The sequence below is a fragment of the Triticum aestivum genome, chromosome 3B (assembly GCF_018294505.1).
Source record: "Triticum aestivum cultivar Chinese Spring chromosome 3B, IWGSC CS RefSeq v2.1, whole genome shotgun sequence".
NCBI lineage: Eukaryota > Viridiplantae > Streptophyta > Magnoliopsida > Poales > Poaceae > Triticum > Triticum aestivum.
In genome coordinates this window covers 648,323,606-648,336,272 of record NC_057801.1, presented here as the reverse complement: position 1 = coordinate 648,336,272, position 12,667 = coordinate 648,323,606, and positions in this window count along the sequence as shown.

The window sequence follows — 12,667 nt, the reverse complement described above, 5'->3', positions numbered from 1 at the left end:
TTCTTCTATAATGGCCCTGGTATCGACAACTACCCGACTGTCACAATATACACTGATTATTTCCCTGCCAGCATTTTGAATACGATCCTTGTGCAAGTGTGGTATCTTATGTTGATTTCCTCATTTGTCTTTCATAACTTCAAACATAACCGCTTGCAATGTGATAAAGCTTTTTACAACTTGTGGGGATCATAGTTCTTGAATTCCTCTTCCACTCCCTGTACCAGTTCTTGGATGTTTGTAGGTGACCTGCAGTCGGTTAGAGACAGGAGAGAGTTATGGAAGTAGAGGACTAAACAATTGAACTCATGGCTATTTGGTGGTTGTTGTAGCAATCGGATGTCTAGATCAGTTTGACCCACAACTTCTCAAAAGGCTACATCATTCTAAAGGACATGAGGCTTTGCGTTATCCCGTTGGATGAATATTGTTACTCCCTCATCATCGTCAAGCCACTTATCTTGAATTGATGGGATAACCTTATTGATGAGATAATCTTTGCACGCAGGCCTCGTTACTTTCAATGATTTCAGCATTTTTGTTCCCTTTGCTCTGTTCTGACTTGTTCGTACCGCTTCAGCCTCTTGGATGAATGCCCAAATGTCGATCTTTCTGTCGAATGTTAGCCCCCCCTCATTGTTATATCGAGGCCTGGCCACAACAGTTGGGAACATTACATTCCCAATGCTGTTAGTGTTTGACACGGTGCGCTTGGGTTCAGGTTCTCTTGGAAGTACATAGTAACTATTCTTCACTCTCGTCATGTCAAACCACTTTTCATCTATGTGCACAATATTGGTCATTGGCTTGAACATAGCCTGGGAAGTTGAGATCCAATTGTCATCGAGCATGGACATGCAAAATTTCAATCTCACAATCATGTTCTCTAGCTTGAGGTGAGGCTTCATAGTGCTTGTGATGCGGTTGAGCTCATTCAACTGGAACCTCTTATGTAGGGTCGATTGGGCCACACCCAGACACCATGCCAAAGATTGAATTATCCTTCTTATATTCAGTGGGATTGTTGAGGTCCTTGCAAGATCCAACTCTTTTCTCTTTCGGCCAGCTCTTCTTTTCTTCTTGTTTGAGACATCTACTTATTGGCCCTCAGCAATTTGCTTTTTGGCGTCTACCCAGATTCTTTCAACAGATCGTACATGTATGTTCACATTGGTTGAGACTAGCAGCTTGTCATCTAGTTGAACAGATCCATCTCTGAGCTCGATTACTAGCAAGGCGAAGTAAACACCATGCCTCTCATTATCTGGCAATTCTCTTCTTTTTTGTTTACCCGCTACATCTTCTTGATCTTCTTCATCTCCTTGATCTTGTTCATCTTCTTGAAGTATCCAATTCATAACTTCATCCTCTTCCTCTTGACCTTCATCCTCTTCCTCTTCATCTTCTTGAGGCATCCAATTCATAGCTTCATCTTCCTCCTCTTGAGGCATCAAGTTCAAATCCATAACTCCATTCTCTACCTCTTGAGGTTCTTCCTCTCTAGGGATCCAATTCAAATTAATACCTTCATCCTCTTCCTCTTGAGGCATCATGTTCAAATCCATACTCTTGCTATCAACAAAAAAAGATGAGTATACCATGGTACCATAGCAAGAATATATACACAAAAAAGGACTGTTATTGGACTAATTTGTTCTTGGTTGCTTTTCATACTACAATTTTTGTAACATCACACCAATGCTTTTCTTAACAGCAAGTTCATCATGTCAATTGACAACAAGTTCATCATCTCAAGACTTTCTAAAATTAATTCAACTGGTTCTACCAATTTTCATTTACTGAATTATGCATCTATAGAATAGCAGTCATAATTTGCATTTACTTTATCAGCAGATTATCAACAGATCATGCATCTACTGAATTATGCATATTGTGCAAGGTTCAAATCATTAGTTTGTAAACTAACTAAACTAGTTAACTGAACTGAAGTTGTTAACTGAACTTGAATATGCTAACTAAATTTTGCAATGCCTCATTGTTTTTTTAAATCATGACAGTAGGAGAGGCTCCTACTAACTTGAAGATGCTTACAGAAATGTTTCCATGAGCATGGGTCTCCCCCAAGCAGATCTTTCCATGTCAAGCATAGATAGGTTCAATTAATTTGCTTGAATTATCAAAATTACTGTCAAAACTACTATATGCTTTGATATTGTCGAAACTAAAAATTTGCAAGAGTTTTGCTTGACGTTATACTACTGTCCCATTTTTACAACCTGAACATATTTAAATTGCAAAGTACAGCCACAAGTCCAAACCTGAACATATTCAGAAACTATACATTTTTACAACCTACATTTTCAGTTAGTGGCTCAAAATTGTCTGATTGAATATTTTTAGAACCTGAATATAGATGATGATCATGTGAGAGAGTCCATAATCCATGTTGTAATAATTCCAGTTGCCAAAATCTTGTCTGATTGAATGTTTCTGAAGTTAACATGGTTGAATTGTTTCCAAAACTAACAAAATCCATTTCCTGATCTAATGTTTCCATAATTAACATGATTGAATATTTCCAAAATGAACAAAATCTCATTTCCTGATCTAATGTTTCCATAATTAATATGATTGAATATTTCCAAAATTAACTAATTCTTCATGATTGAATGTTTCAAACTAACATTACCAATTTTGCAGGACTACCTACCTAGCAGCAGCAGCAGAGGCTAGGCAATTCCACTGAATTTTTGTTGAAGTAGGACAATTCAAAGCAGCAGCAGAGTTCGCTTGGTCGAAGTAGCAACAACATTAGGCATCGGGGGGCAGTAGCAGTAGTAGGCATCAGCGGCGAGGAAGGAGCCGACGGGGAAAGACTACCTCAGCAGCACAACTGACGAGGAAGGAGCCGGAGGGGAAGGAGAGACTGGGCCGGTGATCAGAGTCTCTCAGCAGTAGAGACGGGGGCCAAAGATCGGAGTCTCCCAGCAGCAGAGACGGGGCCGGTGATTAGAGTCTCCCAGCAGCAGAGATGGGGCACCAGGAAGTATCACGGCCGAACCGCAAAGGTTGGCGAAGGTGAAGCTCGAGGTGGGCAGCGCTGCAGTGGGTGGTCACGCAGGTGGGTGGCGTTATCACGCTGGTGGTCGCGGCAGATCAAGGACCAGCTCACTTGGTGGTCGCGGCGTTGGGTGGCGGAATTGGCGGGCAGTTGGTGGTGGGTGGGCGGCGGTGCGTGTTTGCAGGTGGGCCGCAAGTGCAGGAATCTCCAGCACGACGGCGGAATCCCGCGGCACTGCCCCCTGGCCCCTGGCGACACGCGGGCGGCGGAGGGAGGAAGCAAAAGGATGAAGGATGTACTTGCTACTGTTTTAAAATTGTGAGGTGTTTTATGCAAAATGTACATTATACTGCGCCCACGACATGAACTTCGGGACGGAGGGAGTACTTCTTATATGTGAAGTCATCACTCTCCATGAGATTATTATATAATCACCTATTTTCTTTATTCTTCTTCTTCTTTTCCTCTAAGATCAATATAAGAAAGCAAAGCACTCAACTCAAAACTAATCTTTATTATATTAATCTCATACTTGATTACATAGATCACGAAGCAAAAACTTAAAGATTAGATCATACTAAAACTTTTATTCTACTAGATCATGATTTAACCAACAGGACTGAACTAGGAGAAACGACAATGATAAAGATGTGATGGTGATACGATACCGGGGCACCTCCCCCAAGTTTGGCACGAGACAAGGGGAGTTCCCATAGCCGTGTACTCAAGTCTCCTTCTTCAGAGGTGGTGGTGCAATATTCTTGGCAATGATGCCTCTAAGAATGCGATTTTCTTCTTCGAGCTTATTAGTTTGCTCCCTAAGATCCATAATTTCCTTGTAGAGATTTCCTGTGACAGTTAAAGCATCGTCCACCCATGGGTGCATCCTGACTGCAGATGAAGAAGCAACACTCTTTTTCAAGTTATTGTAAGAGATAAATTTGGTATTGGGAGGTTTGACCAAATTCGGCAGGCTTGATTTCTTGAATTCCACATGCATGTCACCAGGTTGGGGCAGAGAAGTGACTTCTTAATCCTCCCCCATGGAGTCCACTCTTTTCAGGTCGACTTCTATTTCTTCATCTGTCGACCACCCATAGGGATCAACTTCATCGTATGCTCTTGGATCCACCATGTGGTGGGAGACACAACTCTCCCCGTCTGATTCTTGCAAAGATATATTGCTCTAAATCTGCCAAAGAAATAGTTCCAAACAAGAACAAAGGATTTTATCGCAACAGGGTGGTCAAAACCTCTGGGATTTGATGTAACACCCCAATTTTTGGCCCTTTATTTTTCCTTTTGATTTATTTGGTTTCTGCTCTGATTTTCTTTTTGGATCAGTTCTATGGACTTGAAACCTGGGAGATCTTCATTTGTTCTGCTCCCAAGGGATTCATCATTCTCCAATTATTCCCAAGATCATGTCATTTCCATTCTAGCTCAAGCCCAAATTCTTTTTCTGGGAATATTCCTTTTTCTATTAAAGGAATAACCCTTTTTGCTATAGGTTGTGAATTCCCAAATAATTCTCATAAATTCTTTGGATTATATATTCCCCAAATATGTCCAAACTTTTCCTTTCCTAGCCAAAAAATAATTCAGCAATATTAATTCTTCAATTCTGTTCAAAGTGGCACTTTGTAAAGGAAGTACCACCTATCCTTTCTTGATTGCTCCCAAACTTTTTGGGCACTCTTTCCTATCCATATATTTGCCACTTGACAAAATTAAGCTCTATTTGGCTAGTGAATCTTCCTCAGCAAATTTCCAAAGTTTCTGTCATATGTGAGGGAAGTACTAGGTAGGCATATCCAAATGAGTAGAAATTTTGCAAGGTCCTTCATATCTCAAATCATTACTCTCCACCAAATTCCAGCTCCATCCACCTATCTAGGTAAGAACACCTTCAAATCATTGTTTCTGGCAATATTTTCAGTTTGTGAAGTACATACATTTTACATTGCTTCATTGATTCTGCAACTTTACTAGATCATGCTTCTACCCATATAACTTCTCTCCACCAAATTTGAGCTTATTTCATTTAGCCATTTTCTCTCCAAAATTATCTCAAGTTTCTGGACAAAGAGACCACTATGAAGAAAGTACTATTTTGGCAAGTCCAAATGGTATGAAATTTTTACAGCATCTTCATATGTCCAGATTATCATGACATGCCAAGTTTTAGCTAAATTCAACACTCCATGTGAGTGCATCATCCAATTCTCTTTTCTGAGCCAAATTTGCAGTTGCAAAACAACTATGTTAAATGGTGGTCAATCCTCTCCAAACTTCATAGGACTGTAGTCCTTCCTACCCTAAGCATCATTGACATCTTGTTCACATCATCACCCTTCTCATTTTGTCACAGAGATGTGACCAAATTTGCTACAGAAAACTTCTCTGGATGCCTCCTATCTATCCAGAGCTCCTTATGTTGGTCCATCACCTCAGGAGGTACCTAGGGAGAAAGGAGAATGCACTAGACAACACCAGGCCATCGTGCTCTCTTCTCGCCATGCCACACGGTGATCGCGTTGTTTCCATGCATGTTCACGCGCTCTATGCACTGTGGCCGCGCTCTGCATGCCAGGTAGCGTCGAGCTACCGCATTCCAATGGAGTTCGTGTGTGTGCTGGTGCCGTCCACCCTCCTCCTGCTTCCACCTTGCCCTCTGGACCCCCTCCCCTGGCTAGTTGGTCGTCGGACCACGCCAAACCAACGGCCACAGGTGCATAGTGCGCTGACCGCTCTGTTCTCACCTCGTCTTGTTCTTCCTCATCTCTTGGCTCCATCCACTGCTCTGGTGGACCTACCCTGCCGCTCACCCGTCGCCTCAACCGCTCGAGCTCGCCTGAGTGCCCACACATCCGCGGCGACATCTGCGCGACATCCTCCTCCCCGACTATTTATGCCCTCCCCTGCCTCTCCTCTTCTCACCACTCATCTTCACCACCTGTCAATTGATCCCTAGCACTATCAAGTGAGCCCTGGCGCTCTTCTTCCTCCTCTTCAGCCAGGAGCCCTACCGTTCGACCTTCACCTCGGCCAGCCCTCTCCGGTGCCCCTCCGCCCAAGTGGACACCACTGTCCACCTCCTAGAGCTCCTGCAACCGTGCCCAACCCCTCTGGTGCCCAAGCACTCGCCGGAATTATCGAGTTCGCCGGCACCCGTAGCATGCTGCCGCCGGAGACACAAGGCGCAGCATCGTCCGACCACCACCCGACGAGCTACGGGTAAAGGTGCGGGTAGCTTCGTCGTGGAGATGTTGATCCATCCCCGGCGTCTCCCAGCTCCGTCATGGCCTCCTCGCCGTTGTTCCATCGTCGGTGAGCCTGCGGTCCTCTGCCCCCTCTTTCTCTCTTTAAATTTGACACGACGACCCCACTCGTCAGCCTCTCACCCCCCCTCCAAATCGTTTTCAAATGAAAGTGTAGACCCAATTTACGCCTTCGACGTCACCCCCTGGATTTTCCTGAAATCATTTAAATGCATTTTAATCTAGATTTGACCACAACTTTGACAATGAATACCTCCTAAACTACAAGTACAATTGAACGATTCTTTTTGCATTATTTTTCTTGTGAGCCCCTTTATTTTCTGGTAAAGTTCGGGTTTTTTGTCTAGAATTTCTGGACAGTAGAAAATGTTTTGTGTGGTGTTTATAGTTGGTTGCCAAAATGTTTTCCAGAGTGTTTTAATGTGTGTTGTGAAGACCAGGATCATTCCAACACTTCCTTGGAGCAAGGCAAGCCACACCCTGCATTTGCATGATGGCAATGAAATGGCATGGATTTATTTAATTAATTCGCTTAATATTGCATTATTTAGAAATGATTTATTCGTGGCATTATTTTGGGATAATATTGATCTTGCTATTTCCACGATGATGCTTGGATTTCTAGGACTAATGCTTTGCAGATTGTGGATGCCATGTCACTATTGGATTATTAGGAATAATGGTTATAATTTTCATCGTGATCATGTTCGGATATTATGCATTGGAGTATTATTTGGATTTGATGCTATCATATTGATCTTTAGTTAACAATCTTGATAGAGCCATTGGATCAGTAGTACCATTAGCTTTAGATTCAACATGACTACCTTTAATGTTTTACCTATGGAGTTATAATGATGCTATAGCTATATTATTCGGTGGATATTGCTATTACTTGGATTTCAGGTTGATATATGATGTTGGCGTATCAGTTCTTTCGTAGGTATATCTTGGGGATAAATTCCGTCATTTCGTTCGTCAGGTGCCACCGAATCAGCTCACCAATGCAGCCACATTTGCCTTTATGGGGAGGCCCTTATTTGGTCTATTGTCATGCCTCCCGCCAGTGCCTCCAACTAGGTAAGGTTATATGCTCGCGCTGCCCTGGCCCAGTAGGCGGCAATAACCTTGTGTGCCCAAGTTGTGTTGTACCCGGGTTGTTCCCGTTTGGGACCGTTTTGGTTTTTCCACAACGGTGGCTAGCCACAAAGGTGGAAGATGTTTGGTGTGGCCGGGAGAGTGTCATGCAATAGATTGGTTTTTTTGAAACACCGTTGGTCCACCCGAATGGGACACGAGGCCATGGGTTCTATGGTGTGGGTACAGTGTACAAACCTTTGCAGAGTGTATAAACTATTGATAGCCGCGTCCTCAGTCATGGACACAGTTCATACTAGGTCACACCATTCTATCAACACTCACGATGACAGACTGACTTATTAGATGACTTATTTTTATATGTGAGCAGTAATTGTTTGGCAGGATGCCGATGATGACGTTGGATGATCTTGAGGATGATCATTCAGCTTGTGGTGTGACCACACAGTGATCACGAGGTTGTTTTGATCATGAGGTGATCGATATGATATGTTGCTTGGCCAGATAGCCAAGAGTGAGAGGGTTCATGTGACTCAGGATATTGATTCAGGATTAATTCTAGCCTTGCCATATCATGCTTAGTAATTGTTTCCACATCATAATAGTTGTTAATAACTTAACATGTTAATGCTAAGTTATTTTCTTGCCTTGATGTTTTTGGTTGTTGTGAGCTTGCGAGTACATTCAAAGTACTCACCTGGCATGTCATGCCAGTTTACAGGTGATGTCGTTATTGATTGCTTGTTGAGGATACCGAGCGTGCTAGCTACACCGTGTCCCAGCCAAAGTCCCTGCAGAGTGGAGTTCATCACCGTCGTCGTAGTTCCGCTGCTAGAAGTATTCCGCTGCTACGAGTTGTTCTGCTGCTAGAATAGAGCTACCTTAGCAGGCGTAGTGTCGCCATGCTGATGTGATCTTTGTAACATCAGACATTTGTACCCTTATCCTTTGTAATAAGAGTTGATTTGTTCTATGCCAGGCAGTGTCGTATTCCAGAAGACTTGATCTCTAGGATGGAATACGGGGTGTTCCAGTTCCTCTGATCTGGGGTGCCATAGGACTGGATATCAGAGCAGGTCTAGCTGTAGGATGCCCTAGTCAGTGCGAGCGGTAGAAACAGGTAGTATAGAGTCTGGCTTGTTTTCTACATTTGGTTGCTGTATTTGTTTATTGCATAGCATGCATATAGACTTATTATTTTCTTGCTAATGGTTTATATTGTGAGTGTAGGTGGTATCATTTCAGATCCACTACACCTCAGCCTCTACATCCATCAAGTTTCCTTTTTATCTGTCCTTCTGTGTTTGGCGTCATCTCTATCCCAGCGGAGTGATGCCAAGTGTTCGGACACCGTTTGCAGGATGGTGCCCAGGTATTGCACCAGTTTAATTTCTTCATCCCCGCCTATTGTTTCGGTGGTAGACATGCTTCTATCCCGGATCGTACCTTTCATCTTGTCGTGTTGGCAACCCTTAATGATGTTAGTTATTAGGAAAGGGCAATGCCAACAGACTCAGCTTTCCACCGCTATCCTTCCTTGGATGAGTACGAATCCCTTCCGTCCACTTGACGGTGATGTGGCCGTGACATTCGTGTCCTGATACATGGTTACCAAGTACGTCGCCACCTCCAAGCTAGTCAAGGTTGTTACCTTGCTAAGCCAGCATTTGGGGTAGCCTTTGTTTACAACAATCCCCTCCACACTTTGATTCGTCCTCATGCACGCCGTCATAACATGTTAGATTGTAGTACCGGAGTTTCCGCGAGATTTGTGTGCTTAAGTAGACTTGCATATTGTTGTGGATAGCAGTATTATGTGGCATTTCTTGTGCGTAATTTGAATGCCTTTTCGTGTGCTTTTGTTTAGTTGAGTTCTTTATTTTGCTTCTTTTTTCTTTGGGCCCTCAGTGTTACCTTATTTCCCCTTATGAAAGTTGCTCATCAACTGACACTGGTCTCGAAGAAGCACGGATTTAAAATATTTGGAAGCTCAGCTAAACAGTATGGCATTCTCAGTTAACTGCATTGCATTGGGAATATCTGCCCGGCATACAAATGGTATTCTGGATCAATTATCGGCATCAAGTCTGCAATCTTCCTAGCAGTAATGATCCAACCCGCAGGAAGACAAGTCAGCTCCAAGGCAAATGATATGTTTCCAGTCAAAGGAATGATTCATATACAGTCTGATTCAGCTATGAAGGAAACTTGAAATCTGTTATACTTCGGAAGAAAGATAGAATGTGCTATGAGTTCAGTATTCAGCAAGGAAGACAGTCAAATATTTCTTCACATGCAAGGGACTCGCTGCAAAACATTATGGGTGTGTATATGGCATTTAGTCTGCATATCACAGTATGAAGCTTTGGATATGACAAACTCAATCTTCCTCCGCATGCTACCGGGAGAAGCTTAGGTACAAGACTCCTCAATTTTCCTCAGTATGATATGTGGACAGATTTCGGTCCAAGATACCCAGTCTTCCACAACAAGATACCTTGGTAAAAGCTTCTGACATAAGAAATTGATCTTCCTCCATATGCAACCAGAGGAGAAGCTTCTCAAGTACGGAACCCAGCCTTCTCTAGCACACCACCACGGTAAAATCTTCAATAGTAAGGTATCCAACCTTCTTCAGCAAGCTACTCGAATAGCTTCTGACATAAATACCTAGTTTTCTTTAGTATGGAACTACACGTCGTATTCAGTATTGCTATAGGATATTGCATAGTAAGTTGGAAGTATATTCACAACCTTTTGTCAGAAGCACAGATCCATCAAGACACATGTCATCTGCAAGAATCAAGTCTTCGGCTACATATACTTCTTTATATATGGTGAACATGCATCAAAAATCAGGTAGGTCACTCACACGAGGATTCAACTATGATCAAGCGGATCTACCTAAGGAAGGTAAGGATCCAACAACCTCATGAGTCATGACTAAGGAAGATAAGCAGAGATACATCTCATGTGATGCAAGGATAGACAAATTGTGAAGCATACAACGCAGAATCAACAGTCTTGACCATGGTTACCAAAGTCAGTATTCCCGCATCCGACAAGGTGATATCATGAACTCTTGTCACCATATTGCATGAGTGGCTACAATAACGAGCTTTGTACAATTACAAGCCCGTTGTATATGCATGAGGAATGACCCAAGAACATCTATGGTTGCAAGAAGGATCAAAGACATCTGTGACCAAGCTATTTAAGCAAGGGAGTCTGACGAAGAAAGTAATCACAATCAAGGAGTAAAAATGGCAACAAAGGAATGAAGATTCTTGCACGACCATTAGGGTTCGTATATCCAAGCCAGATGCAGGACATGATTCTATATGGATCAACATGGACATACACTCAGAGGCTGATGACCCACAAGTATATGGGATCAATCGTAGTCCTTTCGATAAGTAAGAGTGCCGAACCCAATGAGGAGCAGAAGGAAATGACAAGCGGTTTTCCGCAAGGTAATTTCTGCAAGCACTGAAATTGTAGGTAACACATAGTTTGGTAGCAGAATAATCCGTAATGAGCAAGTAACGGTAACGGTAAATAAAGTGCAGCAAGGTAGCCCAATCCTTTTGTGGCAAAGGACAGGCCAAAACGGTCTCTTATAATAAGCAAAGCCTTCTTGAGCGTACACGGTAATTTCATCTAGTCACTTTCATCATGTTGGTTTGATTCGCATTCGCTACTTTGATAATTTGATATGTGGGTGGACGAGTGCTTGGGTGTTGTTCTTACTTGAACAAACCTCCCACTTATGATTAACCCCCTCACAAGCATCCGCAACTATGAGAAAATTATTAAGATAAAATCTAACCATAGCATTGAACATATGGATCCAAATCAGTCCCTTACGAAGTAGCGCATAAAATAGGGTTTAAGCTTCTGTCACTCTAGCAACCCATCATCTAATAACTACTCCACAATGCATTCCCTTAGTCCCAAAGATGGTGAAGTGCCATGTAGTCGACGTTCAATATGACACCACTAAGGGAATAACAACATTCATATCATCAAAATATCGAACACATATCAAATTCACATGATTACTTGCAACATGACTTCTCCCGTGCCCTCAAGAACAAAAGTAACTACTCACGAATGATATTCATGCTCAAGATCAAAGGGGGTACTAAATAGCATAGTGGATCTGAACATATAATATTCCACCAACTAAACCATATAGTTATCGACTACAATATGTAATGAACACTACTAGTTACCCGGCCACAAGTACCAATATGAGGTTCCGGTACAAAGAGTGAACACAAGAGATGAACTAGGGTTTGAGATGAGATGATGTTGTTGATGAAGATTGGCCTTCCAAATATGAGAGGGCTGTTGGTGATGACGATGGCTTCGATTTCCCCCTCTGAGAGGGAAGTTCCCTCGGCGGAATCGCTCCACCGGAGGGAAAAAGTGCTCCTGCCCAAGTTCCGCCTTGAGACAGCGGCGCTCCATCCCGAAAGTCCTCTCCTTATTTTTTATAGGATAAAAGACATTTAGTACCAGAAGATGGGCACCAGAGGTGGGCTGGGCTGGCCACAACCTACCAGGGCGCGCATGGGGGGCCTGGCACACCCTCGTGTCTTGTGGTCACTAGGTGGCCCTCCTCTGGTAGTTATTTGTTCCAGTATTTTTTATTTATTCCAAAATAATTCTCCGTAAAATTTCAACTTATTTGGAGATATGCAGAATAGGTATCTCTAACGTAGCTTTTTCTGGTTCATAATTCCAGCTATCGGCGTTCTCCCTCTTTGTGTAAACCTTGCATATTAAGAGAGAAAAGACATTGGAATTACTCCCTAAAGCATTATTATGCATAAAAACATTGTAAATAACAGTATGAAAACATGATGCAAAATGGACGTATCAACTCCCCCAAGCTTAGACCTCGCTTGTCCTCCAGCGAAAACCGATATCGAAAATCATGTCCACATGTTTAGAGAGAGAGAGAGAGAGAGAGAGAGAGAGAGAGGTGTCGATAAAAACAAAATACATGCATAGTAGCATCAAGCTGATTATTATAACAGCAAAAAATTGTCATAGAACTTCTTTTTTCATATTACTTTTATCATATAACTTCTCATGAACAAGTAACAATTCATCACAACATCGAAGTAGAAAGCATAAACTTTTTTGGAAAGCAACAAACTATGTTCTCAGTCAACTTTGCAACTGCAATTCATCATATTTTCAGGAAGGATCGCGTATTGGAGCCTTTTGGCAAGTCCACATAATCAACCATCATTTA